The sequence below is a fragment of the Triturus cristatus genome, chromosome 10 (assembly GCF_964204655.1).
Source record: "Triturus cristatus chromosome 10, aTriCri1.1, whole genome shotgun sequence".
Classification (NCBI taxonomy): domain Eukaryota; kingdom Metazoa; phylum Chordata; class Amphibia; order Caudata; family Salamandridae; genus Triturus; species Triturus cristatus.
The window spans coordinates 283,536,786-283,552,180 of NC_140593.1; positions in this window are offsets into that span (position 1 = coordinate 283,536,786).

Consider the following 15,395-nt stretch of genomic DNA (forward strand, 5'->3'; position numbering starts at 1 on the left):
GCAGACGCTCAATGCTTGGCAGCTAGGACAGGGCGGGTGAAGTCAGAGAAGAAAGACTCCCGTCCAGATGATTAAATCTCAACAGCTCCCTTTCAAGGACACTGTTAATAAAAAGAATTGCAGAACATCCTAGCCTAACAATTATGTAGGCCCTTCAGCAACAGAATTGTTGCAATTCTGTAAATAGTTGGTATGACTCAAGATGGGCACACCGGGCCGATCGAGCCATGCGGGTTGACAGTGCTGATACAGGTTACACTAAATATACTGCCAGACCAGGGGTATTTGGATGGCATTTGTCACAGGAACAGTCTCATAATGTACATTAAATACTACCTTCTATTTCACAAAATAGCTCGGGCATTACAGACATTTCGTGCGGAAATAGATAAACACAGTAAAAATGCACATTGGTTACATATGTCCTATTTCACAGGGTAACTCGTACATCCGTGTCATGCATAGAAGTCAGAGAAACCATGCTGACATTGAACACGCTAATGTATTAACACAATTATAAAATGCCAAATTGTGACATCTGCTTGTGTATTTATTTACATGTCGCTTAGTTCATAGTTTGAAGCATATTTACACAGTTGTTATGGTGAAGCACAGTATAGAAAAGACTTATATTAACTGGGTACCCAGCACATTATGATACAATTGCTACATGCGTTTTACTCAAATGACAGTGGCAAATTGGGCGTGGCTGATTTCAGATTCGTTTAGACCATTCCTAATGGAGTCCAGGAGGGACATCCATTTACATTCCCTCAAATTAAGAATAGCACCAATGTTTCCTCGCCAAGGGATGCTTTCTCTAGTACTACCCAACGTAATTCATCAGGATTATGGTTCACAGTAGCAAAATGCGGTGCTCCCTGCGTCCCACATCTTATCCGGCTACAGTGCTGGAGAATCCAGGCCTTTATCTTCTGTTTGGTTTGGCCTATATCAATGAGATCACACGGACATAAAATGCCATAGATTACATTATTTGTGTTGCAGTTGGAGAAAGTTTTCAAAGGAATCACATGGTCCTTATAGGTGAGCTCTTTCGTTTGAATGGTTGTTGGGCATGTTTTGCAAAGCCCACATTTGAAGTGGCCCTGTATTGGTGGTAGATTCCACATGGATCTGATCGAAGGTGTTTCAGAAGTCTCTAAAAAAGAGCGTACAACGTGTTCCCTAATGCTTTTGGCTTTTTTGAAGGAATGCATCATGCTAGTACAGTGCCAGCACAACTGGGACATCTAAATCTGCTTAGCGCAAACCTGTCGACCTGACCGCCAAGTTAACAAAGATGCCCCGCTTACACAACAGGAAACAGTATGTCGATGAGGACAGCAATCAGCCATCACACATCCAAATAGGGCGGGTGGGATACCTTCAGCTTGATGCAGTACTAGTATACTCTGCCGCAAAGGGACGATGGGAGTCCCACCAAGATCTAAGTCAGGCCCCAAATAATAAAGAGAGTTGGTTGCCCCCTCCAAGCAAACGCCGTTACATGGGCCTTCTCTTTTCTCTACTTCTAAGTGCTCACCTACTGGTGTATTGGGAACTATGGAACAGATATGAGAGAATTGCAAGCAAATTTATAGATAATTGGCTCAATGAGTGAGAAAACTGTCACTATAGCAAATGTATATTGTACATTTTAATCCATCTATTATAGCACACCTGAGGAATGGCATTTTTTTGCTGCAGCCTTTTTCTTTTACCCTGAAGATAATAATGTGTTTGTTTTATATGGGGCTTTATATGCACTTTTTGTTAGTTTTAAGTGCTGTTAATAACAGGAGTTACTATTATCTAGTTTAATGGGGTATTCAGTCTGTTGACCCCAGCAGGGTAGAACGCGGAGTCATCAACTTGAGATTTGATAATGTTATAACCTGCAGGTTACTGTGATAGCAGCAGTGAATGCTTAACTCAATGAGCCATCATGCTGCCTAAGGTGTTGATGCTTTCTGCATAGACTTGCGTTTTCCAGTTCCAATTTACTTTGGTATAAGTAGTTTGAAAAAGTGGATTTAAAAAGGGAATAAAACAATGTGATAAGCAGCATGGCAGAACAAGCATTTGCAAATGTACATTAGTGTTCATAAGTTATGTATGATCACTTGCACTTCTCTCTCTGTTCTATGATGCTTGATCTTCGTGGCCTTACCTCCCTTCAATCAAACAATCTAAGGGTTTAGCATGTTTCCTAACTCTCTGTCAGGCCCCCTGTCCAGCTGTGTATTCCTTCATCCAGATTTCTTCCTTATCCCCTTTTTCCTCTTTTTAATCTGACTCCATAATCTTTTTTCTGATTCCTCAAATAGACCTCAGGGGGCATATTTTTTAATGTTTAACTCAACGCTGTGCAGCCACCAAAGAGGCTCTGCTGCATCGCATGAAAGGGAGAGAGCAGTACAGCTCCAGATCTATCAAGTTATGGTGCTGTTTTCCTCTCTCCTTGCGCTACCACACTTTAGAATGCCATGCGCCAACACACATACCCTTCGCCATAGTGCAGGAGTGCGTACGTTCTGACGAGCAAAGGATTTGCACTGGAATGGGACCCTTCCAGTACCAAACATATGCCTTAATACTGTTCCACCTTTGGATGTGTGCTGTACAGTGCAGCACATATTAAACGCTGGAAAAATATGGAAAGTTTTAAAACTTGCCCCAATGTTAACATCCTACCTTGTGGGGAATTGTTTGCCGCAAATCCTTGTCTACAAATGTTAGCAGATAGGGGATTACATCAAAATCCATGGCTGGTTGCATGGTAATGCCCATTTTCCACCCATGGTACGCCCCCTTGACACAAAGCACTACTTTGTGTTACTTTTGGCAACTTTCCAAGGCAAATTGTGATTTGCTTTGGAAAGTAAATCCCACCACAATGCCTAGCATTAATTAGTGTTACAAAATAAATGCAAACCTGGTGCAAAATGTTATGAAAACTGGACCCCACTGTCAGCTACTCACTGGTGCTTCCTTTTGGAGATGATCATTCTATTCACAAAGTAATTAAGGCATTCTTATTTATGTCGCAAATACAATTTTATGATCCAGAGGCACCACAAACTTGGAGAGCTCCAGAGTAGACTTTTACTCTCATTACCCATCCACGAGCTCCACCTCTGGATTGTAATTTGTAAGTGTCGTAGGGCAGGTGTGCTCCATGCAGGGGTAAGAAAGAAGATGTGGGCCTAGTGGTAAAATCTTTTAAAGCAGATATGCTTCACAGGCAGGAAGACACACTAAGCAGACGTTTGGTGTGCGCAGAACCTAGGTGCCCCAGGGCCGTGGTCCCTCGGTTTTACAGATGACCTGATTCCATTCCATCTTGCAATGCAGGTTGAACTTCCCCACCCGACACACAGCCCTGAAGTCTGCCTTCTACCGTGAATTGCGATTCTCCTATTAACATGACCAGAGAATCTGGATTTCATTAAAGACACGGAGGCTACCATTATGCTTACACTTTTAATGCGTCACCAAGCTGCAGCCGCATACATCACAAAGAAAGTGTTCCAAATAGAACGTTAACAATAATAAAAGGCATGAGCCCACAGCATTCAGCCTCTTTTAAATCGCGAAAAAACAGGATAAGTTCGTTAAAATCCTTTGAACTTAGGGAATGAAGAAAATATCTTGATAAAACGTAGGACGTCATCGAAGGTAGGATACCGAAGATGAAGAAGAAGAAAGCTCGAGTCCAAGATCTACCCTATTCAGTAAAAACCCCAGGCATCATCATGCCGGTTGTATGACCTTCCCTGTCCACCGGGTCCGGTGGACAGGGAAGGTCATACAACCGGCATAACGAGCAACCTTTCTTCTATATTTTAGGAGTCTTGCGTTATGCTCACACCACCGGGTACTGATGATGCCTGGGGTTTTTACTGAATAGGGTAGATCCAGACACATTAACCTTTAAGCACTTCACTGTGTGTAGTAAATTGACCACACTACTTTTTGTGTAGATAGTAATCTATTCTATGGTCCTGAAGAATCACCCGGATACTAATCCATTAGCGAGAAACATGTCGACCCTCACTTGATTGAACAAGGATTCACACTAAATGAGACATTAGACTCAGACTAGTGCCTTGCTCTTTATTTGCTTTTAATTAGGGTAGGAGACCCCCAGAATAAAAAAAATGTGTTTACTTCGGTACTCTCAACCCTATTTTAACTCACCCAATCTACACAATATTGGCCCCATACCCGCACTTCACCATATGGCATTGGATAAAAAGATCTCCGCCAAAGAGCCCCTAATTTTAGGGAGCCCGTCGGGTATTGCACCGCCGACCCGACAAGGAGCAGCCCAGATGATGAAGCATGACACCTGCAAGGGTGTGTGAGGGCATTATTATCCAAAATTTTGGATTCCCAATATCTTTCCAAATTGTTGGAATTATGGGATCCTCGTCTCCTGTGACTATTTTATTTTCCTACTTATAGGGAACAGCATAATCCAACTTTATGGGGATCAGGATCCCACTCTCCTTGTTTTCAGTCCTTTTAAAAAAAATAAAGGGGCATATTATCAAGAACGGCGTTAAAATTATCTCCGCTTTAGCGGCAGGAAACTGCAGCTAAAGCGGCGATAATGGGCTTGATAATATGCCCTTGATAATTCAAATAGAAGCGCATGTTCTGGTGAGAACCTGGGCTTCTATTGGAATTCTCAAGGGCATATTGTCAAGCCCAGTATCGACGCTTTAGCGGCACTAAAGCAGCGATAATTTTAACGCCATTCTTGATAATATGCCCCAAAATAATTTTATTCTACTGAATAATAAGTAATTCAGGAATGTTGACCCTCACTGTGAGCCAGGGTCAAGCAGCAGACAAAGGCAGTGAATCGGTCTAATGACTTTATAGAGGCACATTGAGGCATCCTCACTAGTTGTCAGAGGGATGTCCCAGCTCTGGAAGAGACCCGGCACAACTCTGGGCCTCTTCATTTGTGACACGCTGTAGTCCTTGGAGTATTACACATCAGCATTGTAGTGCCTGGGGATACCCATCATTCAGGCTATCACCCCACCTCTTCCCATCTCATTAAAATGTGGGTTGGGATCAGGAGCCTCAGTGACCCCATCCTACCCTGTGAGAATGTGGGAGAGGGTGCAGTGAACAAGAAAGAGTCTGAAAGATGGAGCTAGGACAGGTACCAGATTTCAGTTTCTTATTTAAGTGTTTGTGGCAGGAGAAAGTTGTGTTCCTGTCCCAAGAGTTATCCAGGTGAAGGTAAGTAAAGGAAATCTCTCAAATATTGCTTCTGGGCATGTGGGTGAGAGATAGAGTGTGTATATGTATGTGTGAACATTTGTGTGTGAGTGAAAGTGAATTAGTGGGAGCCGCAGTAAGAGTGATTGATAAAGAGTGAGAGTGAGTGTAACTGTCATTGAAAATGGGCGAGTCAGAGTGTGTGAGAATGAGTGAGACTGAATGAGAATGAGAGTGTGAGAGTGAAACAGAGAGTGTGCGAATGTAAGTCAAAATGAATGAGTGAAGGATTTGCAGGCACCCATGGCAAAATGCAGGTGTTCGCATACAAGTGGTAATTAAATTACTGTGGGGCACCCAAGACAAAATACTGGCATGTTAGAGATATTAGTTGGTACATGGGCACCAATGGAAAAATGCTGGTACAGGTATAAGAGGCTCCCATCAGGGAATGCTTATGCTAGCACATTGAAGGTAAATATTGGCATAGGGGAGAACCATGGCAGAATGCTGTCAGTGTCATATTGGAGGGCATTCTCCATCGAAAGGCTCCTTAATGTACCCTATAGGCAGTTTTAATTGTGCAGTTTTGCAATCTAATAATGTTGCTTTTGTACCAAATTCAGAATTGTTAGTACTAAATGAGATGCTTCTAACAATTGGCCCTGTCCTCATGCTTACAATTCCAATGTCGAGTCTGTATACCCAGCGGCGGCCGGCACAGGTAAGCGTGGTTAGGCAGGTTGGGGGCGAGGTGGGGCAGGGCTTAAGTCAACAGAATAGGTATAATTAACTAAATAAATAGTACCAATTCCGTAATCTTTTGACTTCCCACCGCCGTGCCCCACACCACTGCGCTTACCTGTGCTGGCCGCAGCTGGGTATACAGACTCTACATTGGAATTGTAAGCATGAGGGCCGGGCCAATTGTTAGAAGCATGTATACCTGCCTGCTTTGGAAGACACAGTCATTCATGACTTTGCCCCCATCCTTTTCATGCTTCAGTACACCAGGGGGCATAGTAGGAAAAGGGCACAATCTCCTTGTTTGTGCCCGGATGCACCTTTAAACAGGTACACCAGGCACAAACAGGGACAATGCACCCTATTACAAAGAATGTGCTGTCCCCAGGGCAGCTGCCAACTCACGCTGCCCTTTGGCAGTGCATTCAGTGAAATACAGAATGGCTGCTTCAAAGCCGCTCTGTTTTTCACAGTTCAGGCACCAACCCCCAGCCGTTTGAATAGGGAAGAGACATCCCCTTGCAGGCAGGTGCAGTGAGTGACTGCACCCACCTGCAGTGGGATATCTGGGCGGTCCACTAGACCTCCTTTCTCTGACAGTGCATCATCTTTTTGTGGTGCACCATGAGTGCGCCTCCTTAGGGCCTGTTTGCATCTCTCATGATAGCCCTGGTGCTACATGTGGGCCAGCACTATCAGTATTACAGAACGTGACGCACAATGGTCTGCAGCCCCCTTTGTATTACCGTTGGGCCCTAGGGGCGCACACGCCCTTTGCGCCCCAGGGGCACAATATATAATACGGCCCTAGAAGTCAGTAGATGCACTGTTTCCAAACATCCAGGCACTTTTTTTCAGAATAAGCAAGGTTTGTGGCCTGCTATCAAGGACTTGCAGGGATGAGGCAGGGGCTTCCTAGAAGTAAGTAGTGGTAACTTTGGGCCCTCATTTACTCAAATTGGTGCCAAGCACCCGCCGTTATAAACTGCTTGCTTTCTGACAGTACCTTTCAGTTTGAAATACATTGAACTCATAAATAAAAGCTAAGCAGGCATTTAGTTTGTGACTAGACACAGCTATATAGTATTTTTTATATTTTGTGAATGAAAAATGAAACCCAGACTCTGCAAACAAGAACAGTTCTCTGCTTTACATTTGCGACACAAACATTAGCAAAGGCAACAGATCCAGTCTTTGTACGTTGGTGTGATGGTTATGTTTCATGTTTTATTGCAAACATAGGCCATAAAAATGAAAACGAGAAGAAAAAAAGGAAAGCCTGCCACCACCGAAATGTGGCGGCCATATGCCTGCAGTAAAATAAGGATAAAAAAAAAAGAATCATCGTACATAATTTCAAAAGAACAATACAGAAGAGTTTCAGCAGGCACATGTTTACACAGCAGGTGTCAAAAGTATCTTTACCTTTAATGCACATCACAGGAAAATACAATTCTGATTAGTGCAAAGAGAAACTACTAAGGTGCACATGCATCAACATTCTGAAAAGTGATTCCTTAAAAACGAAAAATAAAGAATCGCTAATAAGGAATCGCATTTCGGAATGCATGAACAGATTCGGAAATTCTTAGCGTTTCCTTAAAAATCGCTAATATTTACAGAAAACTCAATAGCGATTCCATAAAATAAAGATTAGCAATTACCGAAATCGGTATTACCGAATTCGGTATTAGCGAGTTCCCAATTAGCGAATTCGCAAAAAACGGGTCGCACGAGAAGCGGGCTGATGACATCACAACCAGGAAGTCAACCAGCCCCTCCCTCATTCACTGCCCTGAGGAGCTCACAGGAGGAGGCAGAGCATAAAGGCTGAGGCAAGAGACTTCACCCACTGAAACCATCCACCCTACCTTCATCCAGGATGGACAAGGATGCACCTGCCACTTCAGACACGCCCAGGAAGAGGAAGAGAAAGTTCTCTGACAGGGAACTTGAGCACTTGATCGAGGGGGTGAGCAGCAAGAATGACAAGCTGTTTGGGAAGCTGTCACTCAAGGTGCCTGAAGCTGAGAAGAGGAAGATTTGGCTTCGCATCAGGGAGAGGGTGAATGCTGTAGGAGTGACGCACCGCAGCATCGACGACCTAAAGAAGAGGTGGTATGACCTCAGGAAGAGGGCAAAGGAACAAATTGCCGAAAGGGTCAAGGAGGCAGCTGGCACAGGAGGGGGGCCATCCACAGTACCTGCCAACACTGCCCTGGAGGAGCTCATTTAGGGGACCATTGAGCCAGAGGCAGTCGTCGGAGTAACCCAGATGGACACCTCCGGCGCAGCTACCACAGAACAAGGTAAGATGCATGCCTGCACCCATACGCTGCGTATCGTATACCCATCCCCATCCCCCCAGGTCAATCACAGTGTGCAGGGAGAAGTGCATAACACATATGCCCTCACATTAGTATTGCATCATGGGAGTCGTAGTCATGTTAGCCAAGTGTGCATGTATAGTCACCAATGCACAATAAAGGAGATCAGCAGTACAGGGCCAACAGAGTGTCAAATCATGTAATTCATTGTAGGAAATAAATGCAGAATGACAAACAGATGTAGTCACAAAATAAACTAACAATGCACTGTTTCATACACAGATGCATCTCCTGGGGATTCTGATGATAGTGAGCGCCTCATCATCTCCAAGACACCGGCAGATACCGATGGCGACACTCCGCAGGAAGGTCAATCCCCACCACCACCAGCGACAATACCACCACCACCACCACCAGCGACAATACCACCACCACCACCACCACCAGCGACAATACCACCAAGACGCAGGGCACATGTCCCCTCCCTGCAGGTGATGGATGCAGACCCGAGTCCTGCAGCCACAAGTGGCCAAAGTCAGACACATGTCACACCGCCAGCCCCACCACCAGCACGTGGCAGAGTCACACAGCGGCGCAGGTCCATGCGCAGTACTGCCGAGGGAGCCGACCAGCCAAGGAACATCTATGGTGGTGTCGAGGCCCAGATGCTGCGTGTTCAGCGCCTGCAGGGGAGACACATGGGGACAATGAACCTCAATATTTCAAAACTCGCAAAACATATGTGCACACTAACTGACTCTGTGCGGCACATGACCACAGTTGTGGCAGAGGGCAAGAGGGACATAAGTCAGAACCTCCAGGAGCTCACCCGTGCCATCCGAGCAGGACAACACAGCGAGCGCAGGAGGCATAGGTAGAACCTGCTCCGTACCACTGCATCGACCAGGGCCATCACAAAGCTCTGCAATAGCACTGCTGTTTTGTCCCGCCGCTCCGTGTCACTGCAGGTGGACCTCGGCCATTACTGTGGGGACGTGGCGAAGGCCTTAGGCCAGGTGACCACTGCAGTGGAACACTTGCAGTCAGGGACATTCAGTGGCAGCAACTTGGGAGGGGAGGAGTGCAGTGAGGCTGTATCCAGTGTGAGCAGCGTGTCGGTGCTGGAGACCTGCACCAGGAGGCGCAGTTCGCTCTGCTCCACAGCCACAGAGACACAGCGTGGTGAGGTGGAGGAGGCATGTGATAGGAGGCTGGGGGTTCGTGGGAAGCGCCACTAGACATTCAGTCCTGCATCCCTGACCATGGTGGGGTAACCATGGGCCACTTTAATTTTGCCTTAGCACTCCCGTGATGCCAACGGTCATGTTTTTGCCCACAATGTGTGGGGGAACTGTAATTAGCATGTTAATGTAATATTACTTACAGAAGTGCTCATGTGAAGTAAACAGTAGCACTCCTAATGATATCGTCATGGCTCATTCTTACCTGGCTTTGAAATGATGTTGTGTGATGTATGTCCGCCTCCTTTGACCTTCAGCTGTGTTTGGAACGTGTGACTGTCGGTGATGTGCGGGTGGTTGATCATCCTGATAGTTGTCATTTCTGTCCACCTCTATGGGTATCCTCCTTCTAGTTGCAATGTTGTGCAGCATGGCACATACTGCTACAATCCTGCAGCAGGTGTCTGTACCACCAGTCTTATGTAAGATCCGGAAGCGACTCTTCAGGATCCCGAATGTCATCTCAATCACATTTCTTGTGCTAATATGGGCTGCGTTGTAGCGTTGTTCCTGTGGTGTAGCTGGGTTGATGTAGGGGGTGAGGATATATTCCCGCAGGGCATATGCACTGTCACCTACAGGGGGGAAGCAAAGGCTTAGTGTCAGTTATGATGATACATGTGTGATACAGATGTTATGAATAGGTATGAGTACGTACCAAGCAGGAGTCCCTCTCCGAATTCTCCATTGAGCAGACGCCTGTGGATGCCACTGTGTCTGAATATATAGGAGTCGTGTGTGCTCCCTGGAAATTGTGCCACTATGTCCGTGATGATGTGCTTGGCATCGCACACGACCTGCACGTTGATGGAGTGATAGGACTTCCTGTTACGGAAGATGTACTCATTGGCTGAGGGGGGACAGATGGGGACATGCGTGCAGTCAATGCATCCTATGACATGGGGGAATTGGGCCACCTGGTAGAATTCCTGTTTGGTGTGGTCCATCTGCTGTGGGGTTGTGGGGAAGCTGATGTGGGTATGTATCATTGTCAGCATGGCATCAATGAATTTACGGAAGAAGCGTGAAATTGCGCTTTGTGATACGCCTCCTGCTACCGCTATGACCCCCTGGAAACCTCCAGACGCCAGTAGGTGCAGGCTGCATAGGACCTGGACGTGCGCAGGAATGGCATTGGTCCTACGTGTCTGGTGCTGCAGTAGTGGTTCCAGGTCAGCAAATAGGCGCATTATCATTGGACGATTGAGACGGTACTTGTCATATACTTCATCCTCATTTTGGCGCAGCAATGTAATGCGCACTCTGAATACCCTCTCCGGATCCTTCTCCTTCGCTGTGCTGCTGCATTTATTCTCATCCTTCTTGCAAGCACGTAGAGGGCTGCCATTTTGTGAAAGGAAACAGGGTCTCCAGGCCCAATTTTTATGGCTTTCTGATTGTTTACATCTGTGTTAAACTTGTGCAATTTTTAATTTTTTTTCTTTTTCTGCAACTTTACCTCCTGGTTCTGATTCCCCTTAATCTGCTCATGCTAAATAGCGATTTTGGAGATTTTCGGTATTTGCGAGTTTTGATGCATTCTTTTGCGATTCTTTATTAGCGATTTGCTAATGCCAGGTGCTATTTGTATTTTCAGTATTGCCAAATCTTTATTTTGCGATTTTTTATTTTCACTGTTTTTTTTTAGCGCTTCTTTATTTTAACGGGGATTATTTTTGGAATTCTTTATTTTTTCGCTATTGGTGTTGATGCATTGGGATTCGTTGTTTGCCACTCGCTAACGGGAGATTTTAGCGATTCGGTATTTTTGCGAGGTGATTTTTGCTTGATGCATGTGCCAGTAAATTACTTTGAATTACTCTTATGTGAGGACAGAGTTTGAGAACACAAGGATCACTTAAAAATAATAAATATCGGTTTTCTGTTTCTCGTGAACAATTGAAAGAGCAGTCAGGCGTGGAACCAATGAGACTAGTCTGAGGCAGCCATCTTTAATCAAGGACAGCTTTATATCTGACGGCCAGACAGACAACCACTGTTTGCTCAAGAAAACGTAGGAAAAAGGCTACAAAGGAGACAAAGTGAAGAGGGCAGAAGGACTGTGGTAAATATTTCGTTACCGGTACTATTTTTTATGCGGTAAAGTCTATGAAGAATAACTCAGTAAATATAAGAGGCAGAATCCGTGGTATTAGAGGTTTTAAAAGGCTTTATTCCTATACAAAGGAATACAATTCGAATTGTGGGCCTTCTGTTCCATCACCACGAAAGTTCAGGAAGGAAGGGGCATACATTATTGATAGGTAAGCAGTTTTATAGAAAATACATTACAGTGAAACAGATGCAAGAGGCGTGACAGCTGATAATTCAGATAAACTGTACATACGTAACTAATAGAGGCGTAAACATGGGTGTAACTAAAATACGTCATTAAACATGATGTCACAAGTGGGTGGATCCATAAAAGAATCCTGCAATGTCAGCAGAAATATTTGGCAGAGATGCGCGCGCAGCCGCATGACGTGTGATTGACGTGCAACTAGAGGGTGAAGGGGACTTGACATTTAGCTCTACATGTGGAGACAGAAGTCTGGGGTTATGTCAACCTAATCCCAAATCATATCTAATATCCTATGTTTAAAGAACTGTGTTATCCAAAAGGAGAGGTCTCTAGGATAGAATCTATTCTATACTGACTGTTAGTGCGTGTACAAGCGTCTAAGTGTCTACATGAGATGCGAGGGGGTAGGAATATTCCATGGCAACGGGGCTATGAATTACTTGCATGAGGACAGCGAGACCTGGCCCTTTGCACGGTAGCTGGAGGAATGTTTACCTAAACTGCTAGACAGGAATGCATCGGATGGGGAGCGGAGTAGATAATCTTGAAGGTGAAATACAGTTTTTGGCAAGCAATATGCTGGATCAGGCACCGTTAGCCGCGCAGGGAGTAGGACAAAGTTCATGGATACAGATGCAGGCTCAGACTGGAGCTTTCAGAAGCAGAAGGCAGGAAAAGGCTTGATGACAGAATTCGGGCCTACTCGCCTGAATCTGTAAAATGTGGAAAGTGAACCACATAAAGTCGGTGGCCTTTCATACTTAGGAATGGAATATCTGACCCATTCATGGCGGATCTGAAAGAGGACATGTTGACGGTGGACGCACATATATTTGCGTCTTCAAAACTGGAGCAGGAGGGAACATACATGTACTTATAGCATGCACATGGAGCCGTTGGGGTCTACGATAGGGGACATAACTGATCACAAAATTCATATTTCCTCATTCCCTCCTTGTCCCCTACGGACCCTCAGGAGATATCGATCTTCATCAATCCATCGATCTGTTCATATAGCATCATTTGTTCTTCTTTCTTCTTCCGGGATCTTGAATGAAAACGTGGATGTGGGATACACGATGTGGCACACAGACCACAAATCGCTGGCCCACATTGTAGACATAAGCAGCAACTGAATAGTATGAGAAAGCCAATACCTAGGAAGGATAGGATTCTCCATCCCCAGGCTGACAACACGCCCCAGAACCAACCGGACCAAGTCCAGGTGCCTGGACTCTGGTGTATCTGGCTTATAATCTTATGAAGGCGGGTTATGGCTTTATATACTGACGGCGAATTTTCTGGTATGAAAATGCAACAACTTGATCCGATGACTCTACAAGCTCCGCCCCTATCGGCCAGGATGACGTCAAGGACAAGACGATTTTGAAGCACAACAATCCGCATAGCAGACTGCTCTTCTGTTAAATTGCCTAAGGCGGAAATAGTCTCGTTCACTACTGCTTCAAGGGTTCTGGTTAATCTACGTATCAGCTTACTATTAGTGACTGTACCTATATAGGGAAAGAATCCTTTATTGAAATCTGTGTATTTTTCCCATGCTGTTTCAGTGTAATCGACAATTGGGAGATCTCTCTGTTGTCTATTGTGTACTAAATGGGTGTTTCTATGATAATCAGGAGGGGCTAGGAAAACAGGTGGCAGAAGGAATGCTATGTAACAGGTACCATCCCAATCTAAAGGTAGACATATATATGCGGTCTGGCCACATATGAAGTAGGAATGATGGGAAGCTCTAAATGTAGACTTGCCTTGATCACTGAATTTTATTACAGTGGTGCATTTACTGTGGCCCATGTGTATGGAACCATTCTTTCTTATACATAATTCCCCTTTTACTGGGAATACTGACATGGCGGGCAAGATTGGTGTAGCTTCAGATTCAACGTTCAGGATCATGAGGTTAAGTGTAAAATTACCTAATCCATATACTTCATTTTCTAGATCTGTTCCTGTTCTTTTGGGAAGTCCCTCCTTGTTAGGGTAGCAGACTTTAAGCAAAACTAAGTTCAGGTTTCCCCATACCCAGTTGTCTTGATAAACTGCGGAATTTGAATCTAGGGAATTAATCAAACTAAACCATGCTCCACAGGAGCCATTGTGTGTGAACGGATAGGGAAAGAGGGGCAAAACTCCCTTATAGTTCTGATAGGGAGGGAGTCGGCCACATATCCAACAATTTGTGGCATTGCTGGTTTGATGGGAATGATGTAACATACTAATGAATGTGTTGTTGCGCAGCGCAAATCTATAGGACAACTCATGCGGAGGAAATTCGCTAAAAGAATGTTCTGCAGTTATATTGTAAGCACGTTTAAGAATAGGGTAATACATATGCAATAGTATGCTGAAAAAAATAATCAGAAGACTTAGAAAAAACAAAATTAATAATGTTACTGTGCAGTGACTACGAAGTGATTTACAATACGCATGCTTTTTGAGCTGCATCTGATGATTTCTTTCTCTATTCCGGTCTAGAGGATACATGTCAGAGACAAATTCAACCGATTCACCTTGGAGAGGACTTAAACAATCAAATTGTCTGACTTACTAGACCTTAATTTTAGTTTATAAAGTTCTGGTTTTGATTTCTCAACCAAGGGGAGCTTTGAGTCTGTCTGTGGGGGAATACAGGGTTGAGTATTCACACTGGAAGGTAGTCCATAAAATTTCTTGATATGACTCGAGTGCAACCACCCTTTCCTTCCCTCGATTTTCACGGCTGTCCTTGTGGTGAGTAGAACCAACTTCGGTGACTTCCACCTAGGATCCAGTTGGGTCTTCCGGTCAAAGTTCCTGACCAGCACCAAGTCCCCAGGAACCACGTCATGGGGCTTCACCTCAGTATTATCGGGAAAAGCTGCGGTTACCTGTGAACGACAAGATTGGAGTGCAGACATCAAGGAAGCCAGGTAATCTGTCAGCATATTACAGTCAACATCAGTGATTTTGCGAGGTATAGGCGTCCCCCACATATTTGGTGGTCTACCGAACATCACCTCATACGGGGATAGCCCTGTTCGAGAATGTGCTACCATTCTCATGTAAAAGAGCGCAACTGGTAAGGCTACTATCCAGTCGACACCTTTTTCCCTACATATTTTGGACAATCTAATTTTCAGGGTTTGATTATGACGTTCCACGAGACCTGCTGCCTCAGGATGTCGGACACAGTGGAATTTCCATTGGTAGCCTAGTAAAAGGGAAACGTGTTTCATTAGTTCGGATGAGAACGGCTGGCCGTTATCTGAGTAGACAACACGTGGTAAACCGTACCGTGGGAAGAATTCTCGAACTAACTGTTTGGCAGTAGTCGGGGCAGTGTAATCTGAAACCGGGTATGCTTCTGTCCAACGGGAAAGAGCACAGACAACTACGAGAACATATTTGAATCCTCGACATCGTTCCATCTGGATATAATCCATCTGGAGGACTTCAAAAGCATGATCGGGAGTTTGAAATCCACCCTGCTCTACGGGGATGCTTTTACCTGGATTAAACTGACAACATATCATACAG